General features: G+C 36.1%; 1 long non-coding RNA gene across 3 annotated transcripts in view; it reads left to right on the top strand.

Annotated features, from left to right (window-relative positions):
- Positions 1–8,288, top strand: part of LOC121027325 (uncharacterized) — a 97,225-nt gene extending 88,937 nt beyond the window's left edge. The window contains exon 4 of one of the 3 annotated variants that reach the window (XR_005788665.1): positions 8,194–8,288. This is a non-coding gene — a long non-coding RNA (uncharacterized LOC121027325). The remainder of the gene's footprint in view (positions 1–8,193) is intronic. The other 2 variants (XR_005788664.1, XR_005788663.1) reach the window with 2 other exon arrangements.
- The last annotated feature ends 303 nt before the right edge of the window (positions 8,289–8,591 follow it).

Below are 8,591 nucleotides of genomic sequence, written 5' to 3'. Positions count from 1 at the left end.
CCCTCTATGGTCTTCTTAAGTGTTCCTCAGAGAAATGAGAATTCAGTGAGTTCGTTGCTCAGTTTGTTCAGTGAAAGGACTTCCTTCAGAATTAAAATGTCCTTTCTTTTATGAAATAATACTATTAGTATGTTTTACTTTTAAAAATCTCTACTTGGTAAAACTTTTAAAAATTGGCATTTATGGGTTTCACCTTCACTTTAAAAATATCCTGTGAAATCCAAAAGTTAGCCATCTGCTAGCTTAAGAGAACTTAGAAATTAGCAGAATTTCCCTTTTATTATTTAAGCTGGTACAAAGAGTCTGTCATAGCCACACATCAACCAATTACACGAGGAAGAAGTAGGGGGGTGGCAATTAGCAAGCTATGACACCACAAGTAAAGAAATTATCAAATACTCACAATTATGTCCTACGTTTTAGAAAAAAATAATCGGGGCACCTGGGTAGCTCAGTTGCTTGAGCGTCCAACTCTTGATTTCAGCTCAGGTCATGATCCCAGGGTCGTAGGATGGAGCCCACATCTGGCTCCACACAGAGAATGGAGCTTGTTGTGATTCTCTCTTCCTCTTCCTCTGTCCGTCCCCCACCACACGCATGCATGCACACACTCTCTCTCTAATAATAATAATCAGGAATTAAAACAATAGAAGAAAACTTTTAGAAACAGTGAAGGTCAGAGCTCTAGAAAGAAGCTTAAACATGGTACTTTATTTTCATTACCACTATATCCATGTTATTTTTTTAGTGGAACCTATAGAACACATCATTGTTTGAATAGAAAGGATTTAAAATGAAAACAAAAATAATCCTAACATTTCCAACATTAGAGAATGATGTCCTTGCTACTATATCACTTATTTCCCAGTGTAGGAATGAACTAATTTTATGCTTTACTAAGATTTGGCTATTCTGGTAGGCCTACAAACCTAAACCTACCTTTATTTTATTTATTTATTTATTTTTTTGAGGAGAAAGCATTTCCTTTCAAGTCTGACTTAATTCCTGTTATTAGTCATCCATGGAAGAGGTAAGTCTCTCTAAAGGAAACTATGACTATCTGATAGAAGTAAAAACTATTTAAAAGGAAAGTTAGAGAGGTAAGGGAGTAGAAAGGACTGTTATGTGGTTGAGTCATGGGGTTCCTAAGAACGAGTTCGCTATCCTAGGACCACAGTCTTTATTCTGTCAGATTTACTATTTCTATTCCTTGTGTAATGTGCATTTATTTTCCTTCTTGTTTTCTTTACTATTTAATAAACCTATCTGAAATTTCTGGCTTGGTTCAGTTGCATAAAGTGGTATAATGAGGATTACTTGAATCTGCAGAGTATTTAAGAGAGGTGTGCACCAATGTGATGGTGGCACCAGGGCCCCCAGTGAGAGACCTTCACCAAGAAGGTCAGACGCACAGGAACAGAGTCATATTACTTGTTAAGCTGCTTTTTCTCATCAGAAAAGTTTCCTTTCAGTACCGATCCTGGAGGGATTTAGGCAGAACTGGCTATATAAGTTGCAGGGCCCAGGGCAAATGGCAAAATGAAAATGTAGGGCCCCAGCCAGGGACAAGAAAATCAATCTCCCTTTGGCACATATCTGCTGCTGCTCAATTTACTGCAACTGGGGTCCAGCACCAGGCCTTACTTGATACCTCTGTGGAATTGGGAAAAAGTGCATGGAGTCACCCCTGAAGGCACTGCCTCTCTGCCAGCCAGAGACTCAGCAGGCACATACCTGACCCAGAACCTCCCTGAGCCCAACTCCATGCAAAGGAATAGGGAGGGTTGTTGGACAAAGGGGATGTGACCTCCTTTAGCCAGTTCAAACTATATCTTAGATAGAGGGTGGCAGTGGCTGAGGGCCAGAGCTGGGAGAGTTTCAAGATAGCCACCTTAGAGCATTAAACCCAAGCAGGGGCCTTCTGAGCATGAGACCCTGTGAGACTTCACCAGTTGCACATCCCATGAAGCTGGTCCTGAAAGTAGGATATATTTTATTAAAGAGGGCATAGTAGACCTTTATATCCACATTGTGGCCCTGACCCTCTTTCCCTAAGCATTTTTTGTGGCATAGTAAACAAGCATAGTTGTTTACTTTTTATATTTGCCCTAGTAGAGTGAAGGATTAGTGCTTATTCACCTGAAGCAAGGATTAGTTTTAGATTTTCTTTTTACAAGATAACTGATAGAACACTTCATTGTAGGAGAACTGATTTTCACTACAGAAGAACACAGATCCTGTCATATGGCCTGGAGGGTGTCCTGTTAGCAAGCCAAGGCTCAGGGGGTTTTTTGTTTGTTTGTTTTTAATTTTTTTTAATGTTTACTTATTTTTGAGAGAGAGAGACAGAGAATGAGTGGGGAGGGGCAGAGAGAGATAAAGAGATACAGAATCTGAAACAGGCTTCAGTCTCTGAGCTGTCAGCACAGACCCTAGGCAGGGCTTGAACTCAGGAATGGGGAGATCTATCCTAGGCTGAAGTCGGGTGCTTAACCAACTGAACCACCCAGGTGCCCTGAAGTTCAATTTTTTAGAGTAAAGAATTGTCAAAGTGAGACTCAAAAAAGGCCAAATCTGTTTTTGAAAATACAGCTATGTCCTCATTTCTGATAGGAAATAAGTATGGGTATCAATAGTATTATTGAACATGGAGGAAAAAACCCAATTTTCTCTTGCAGCCATTGAGAACTGTATAGAGCAGAAAAGTTAGCTGGCTAAAAAGGAGATCAAACATAAAAGGGTTCTGTTGAATGGCTGGGGGTCTCACTGATGCAAAGACCAAGGTCTACACTACTCAGTTCTTTCCTTTTATTCTCCTAACTCTGAAGACATAGGACTCTACATTGAGTGGAAGAGCCAGATACTTATTTCACTAGTCATATATATTTTTTTCACCTCTCTTCTGGTGCTTTTCTGATTCTCCTGTCAACCTCCTTTCCATTTCCTTTTTGGCTTGGTAATTGCGAATACAGAGAGGTTCACTAGGAAACAGATTTGTATTACTGAGCCTAAGGTGATGAAGGAAGATAACACCAGGACCTAGTATTAGAATATTTCACATTTTCGGGGCACCTGGGTGGCTCAGTCAGTTGAGCAGCCGACTTCGGCTCAGGTCATGATTTCGCGGCCCGTGAGTTCAAGCCCCGCGTAGGGCTCTGGGCTGACAGCTCAGGGCCTGGAGCCTGTTTCAGATTCTGTGTTTCCCTCTCTCTGACCCTCCCCTGTTCATGCTCTGTCTCTCCCTGTCTCAAAAATAAAAATTAAAAAAATGTTAAATTGTCTTAAAAAAAAAAAAGACTATCTCACATTTTCAGAGGTAAGTAGATAACACAGTTACTTTCTCTGTATCTCCCATATTCCTGTTACCCCTACCCTCTGGCCAACTTCCTAGATTAGTGACTTGTGAAAGTTAATTTTCACAAGATTCCCAGGATTGCTTATTATATGAGAAAAATACTTTAAGGAGTATACAAAGGAAGCAATAATATATGTAATAAAAGCAGAATATTTGTATGCATTTTATATTGTTTTATTATCATTTTTCTCATTCTTGGAGTGCAGAAGTCTGAGTTATATTAGGGCATGGCACACTGTTGTCACCAGTCCATGCAATGACTCTCTCTTGTTTTTTTTTAATTTGTTTATTTATTTTAAGTTTCTTTCTTTCTTTCTTTCTTTCTTTCTTTCTTTCTTTCTTTCTTTTTTCAACGTTTATTTATTTTTTGGGACAGAGAGAGACAGAGCATGAACGGGGGAGGGGCAGAGAGAGAAGGAGACACAGAATCGGAAACAGGCTCCAGGCTCTGAGCCATCAGCCCAGAGCCTGATGCGGGGCTCGAACTCATGGACCGCGAGATGGTGACCTGGCTGAAGTCGGACGCTTAACCGACTGCGCCACCCAGGCGCCCCAAGTTTATTTATTTTAAGAGAGAGAGAGAGAATGTGGGAGGGGCAGAGAATCCCAAGCAGACTCCACACAGTCAGTGCAGAGCCCAATGTGGGGCTCGAACTCATGGACCATGAGATCATGACCTGAGCTAAAATCAAGAGTCAGATGCTCAACTGACCAAGCCACCAAGTCACCCTTGACTCTCGCTTGTTTTATTTATTTATTTTCCCCTTCATTCTTATTTCTTAACCATTCTAATGTGGTTTGTTTTATGTGTGTTTTGTGTTTTTGTAAAATATAAATTTTATTATCTATTTATTATAAATATCTATTATTTTTATTATTTTTATGTTCACACATTTTTTATGTCTATAATGATCCAGTGCTATAAATTTCATTCTGTTTCTCATTTGTTTTATTTAGCACTGTGCTTTTAATATCTATGTAATGTATATTAGATATATGTTGTTTCTGTTGACTTTAGGAGAGCTACAATATCTCCATTTCTTTACTACCAGAAATAGCCCTGTAATAAATGGTCTTTTATGTATCTTCTTCTGGATCTGTATAAGGATATCTTGGGATATCTACCCAGGAGTAAGATTGCTGGGCCAAAGGGTATATATATATATATATATATATATATATATATATATATATATATATATACCTAATTTAACTAGGTTCTGTCAAACTGCTTTCCAAATTGTATTTATTTACATTCCCACCAAAAGTTCAAGAATATCTCTATATCCTTACATTACATACCTATATCCTTAATTCTTGGCATTACTCAATATTGGCTATTTTGATGAGTGTAAGTGATATGTCATTATTTAAATTTTAATTTCTCTAATTACTAGTAAAATTTAGCATCTCCTAATATGCTTTTTAGTCTTTTGGGTTTCCTCTTATTGCATGTTAATAGCTTTACACTTGATCTTAGCCAAAAGGCCGAGAAGCGATGCATGTTAATAGCTTTAAACATTTCTGATTTTCATTTTTTGTTTGCTTGGTTAAATGAGGTTTTTTTTTTTTTATTTTAGTTGTTATACCTTTTTTATTTTAGACATTGCCAATATAATTTCCCAGTTTGTCCTCTGTCCACTAACTTTGTCCATGGTGTTTATATTATTTAGGAGGTAACTTTGGCATTTATAGTAGAGCCCCATATTAACAATGGCTCTGACAAGAAAGAGGTTTATTTCTCTCTCAAGTAGTAGTCTGGAGGAGGTGATCCTTCTGTCTTACTATTCTACCATTTGTAGGATGATGCAAGGTGGTTTCTCAGCATGATGCAAGGTGGTTCTTATCAGCTTGTTGAGAAGGAGAAAGGAAGGATAAGAGTGTAGTAAGTCCCTTTGTTTTAAGGGCATGACATAAATGCTACATGCATTTGTTGGAAGTCTGCTCACATTTCATTGGCCAGAGAGTAGTGACAGGGCCATACCTACCTATAAGGAAGGCTAAGCAATGTAGTCTTTTACCCAGGTGACCATGCTTCCACCAAAAATTAAGGAGTCCTGTTAGGTTTAGAGACGGGCAAGTGAATTTGGGAGACAGCAGTCCATCATACCACATTGGTCTTTAGTGAACAGAAATCCTGAATTTCAATATTCTCAAATTAATACTTTTGCTTTACTTGTGCTTTTGGAGTTTTGTTTGAGGAATCTTTCACTACCACTAGATGACTAACATCTTTTAATTTTTAGTTATACATTTTGTATACAAGTTTAAATCTATCTGGAATTCATCTGCAATTATGGTATAAGACAGGGATGCATTATATGTTTCTTTATGTAGGAGGCAATTTTCCCAATAACATCTATTCAACAATCTATCTTTTCATCATTTTTTTATATGTTAGTTCAGGTCTTCCTAGAAGCAGATGCCAGAATGGATTTAGATGTGCAAGAGATTAATTGGGGGAAACACCTGTGAAGGATAAAGGGGAGTGCCCAGAAGACCACTCCTATATGTCTAACACTTGTGAAGGAGAGAAAGCCAGAAGGTGGATTATATAGGAAGAGTCTCAAACTACCGTAGAGTTCTAAGAAAGTTTTGGCCAGGCCAGTGGGGAGTCCTCAAACCAAAGCTGCCTTTCATAGGAGTATCACATCTTGTGGGAATTAATATGCCCATGTGCTCAGTCATTGGCTGGGAACACCCTCCAGGAAGTGGCCTTGGCATAAATGTGGTTGTGGATGCAGAGGGAGAGCATCTGGGGCCATCAATCAATTATGTTTCTGCAACAGAAACTCTGATCTATGCATTTTCCTAACCACGATTTGTAGGGCCAACTTTATTATATATAATGTTCTCACATTTGCATGTGTCTGTCTTGAGTTTTCCATTATGTTCTATGATCTATTTTTCCCATACTTTGTTATACTGTCTCTTTTATTTACTCTTCTTTTTCAAAGTTACCTTAAACTTATCATAGATTTTTATTCCTTGAAACCAATTTTAAAATGATTTACTTCAAAATTATCTACTTGTGGGGCACCTGGATGGCTCAGTTGGTTAAGCGTCTGACTTTGGCTCAGGTCATGATCTCACGGTCCATGAGTTTGAGCCCTGCATCGGGCTCTGTGCTGACAGCTTGGAGCCTGGACCCTGAAGCCTCTTAAATTTATGAATTAATTTATGAATTTGTGAATTAATTAAATTTATGAATTAATATGGAAAAGAACTGGATCTTTAAACTATTATCTCTTCCAACTGTAGAGAATAAATATCCCTCTATTTTTTATGGTATTCAATAGAGTTTAAATTTATCTCTATAAAACCTTGGGTACTTTTTAATGCATAGAAATTGTATAGTCTTTATTACTCTCATGAATGGTGTCTTCATTTTATTATATTTTCTGGATGCTTATTGCTGATACAGAGAAATAGTATTGATTTTGTGTAGATTGAATTTGAATCTGGCTACCTCCTGAACTCTCTTAATAGTATCATTTATATGTTGCTTTGTATTTGTTTCTCTTGTATAGAAAGTCTTCAAATAATGAGATTTTTTTCTTTGCTTTGAATACTTTACTGTAGGAGATTAAACAATAGCATAAACAATAGGTATTTTGGTCTTTTTTCTAAGCTTCAAGGGAACGTATTGAAAGTTGAAGGGTTTGTATACATAACCTTTACCTAGTTAGGGAAGTTTCTGCTAATTCCTTTTATAACATGTTGAACCTTCATTTTTCTTTCTTTCTTTAAAAATATATGATTGTATTGTTTAGTCTATTAATTTGGTTTATATATATATATATCATTGATAGATTTTTTTTTTCTGTTAAACATTGATGAATTTTTGAAATAAACTCTACCTGATAATACGGCACTTAAATAATACAATGTTGGATTCATGAGATAATGTTTTGTTTTGAATTTTTCCATCTGTACTTAAAAGTGAAATGATATATAATTTTATTTTCCTGGTTAATCCTTACCTAGTTTTTGAATAAAGATTACACTAGCCTCATAAAATGAACTGGTCAGTCTTATTTCCCTTTCTATTTTATAAGTTTTGAAAGTTTGGTGGAACTCAACTGTAAACATGGGTGGGAGACTTTTGTGGAAAGTCTTTGCTCACCACTTAAATTTCTTTAATGCCAATTTTTCTATTCACATTTTCTATTTCTGGTTGTACTTTTGCATTTTATATTTCTTCAGAAACATCCATTTTATTGAAATTTTCACATTTCATAATACTATTTCATTATTACTATTATAAATCTGTGCTGATTTTATAGTTATTTCTCTTTTTATATTGTGTATGATTTATATCTCATCTTTCTTTTTTTTTTTTTTTTTCAGTTAGTCCTGGTTGAGGAAGATCATTATTGATCTTTTAAAATAGTGTTTTAGTGTTATGATCCATTCTATTTTCTTTTAAATTTTTTATTTATTTGAATTCTCTTACTTTTAAGAAAATTATTTGTTTCCTTTTGGATGATATTTTCTTTCTTTCATCTTCTTGCTTAGCTCTATTTTTCTTCAATCTTTCTTGTGCTTTAATAAGTGTATTCAAAATTACAAATTTCTCCATAAATACTGCTTCAGATGTGCCCCACAAATTTTGACATATAGTACTAATTTCATTGTTCATTTCTAAATACTTTGTTATTTCTTTTATGATTTCCATAGGCTATTTAGTACCTATTTTGTAAATTTAAGACATATGAGATTGAAAATTTTATTAAACTTCTAGTTTTATTGCAATCCAATTAAGAAGCTAGAAGATAATCTTATTTATTTATTTATTTATTTATTTATTTATTTATTTATTTATTTTGATCTATCAGTTTCAGGAGGTGTGTGTAAAAGTCTCTAGCTTTTGGGGCGCCTGGGTGGCTCAGTCGGTTAAGCGTCCGACTTCGGCTCAGGTCATGATCTCGCGGTCCGTGAGTTCGAGCCCCGCGTGGGGCTCTGTGCTGACAGCTCAGAGCCTGGAGCCTGTTTCAGATTCTGTGTCTCCCTCTCACTCATCCTCCCCTGTTCATGCTCTGTCTCTCTCTGTCTCAAAAATAAATAAAACGTTAAAAAAAAAAAGTCTCCAGCTATACTTTTTGATTTACCTATTTTTCCCCTCAGTGCAATGTACCTGTATTATTAGGTACATTTAAGTTCATGATACCTAAATCTTCTTGGTCTATTATTCCCTATATCAACATATAATTATCCTCTTTGTTATGATTTTTTT

Source organism: Herpailurus yagouaroundi, unplaced genomic scaffold (genome assembly GCF_014898765.1).
Source record: "Herpailurus yagouaroundi ecotype Mexico unplaced genomic scaffold, PumYag 77, whole genome shotgun sequence".
NCBI lineage: Eukaryota > Metazoa > Chordata > Mammalia > Carnivora > Felidae > Herpailurus > Herpailurus yagouaroundi.
The sequence above is the reverse complement of the archived record's forward strand: the minus strand, read 5'-3'. Positions and strand labels throughout refer to the sequence as shown.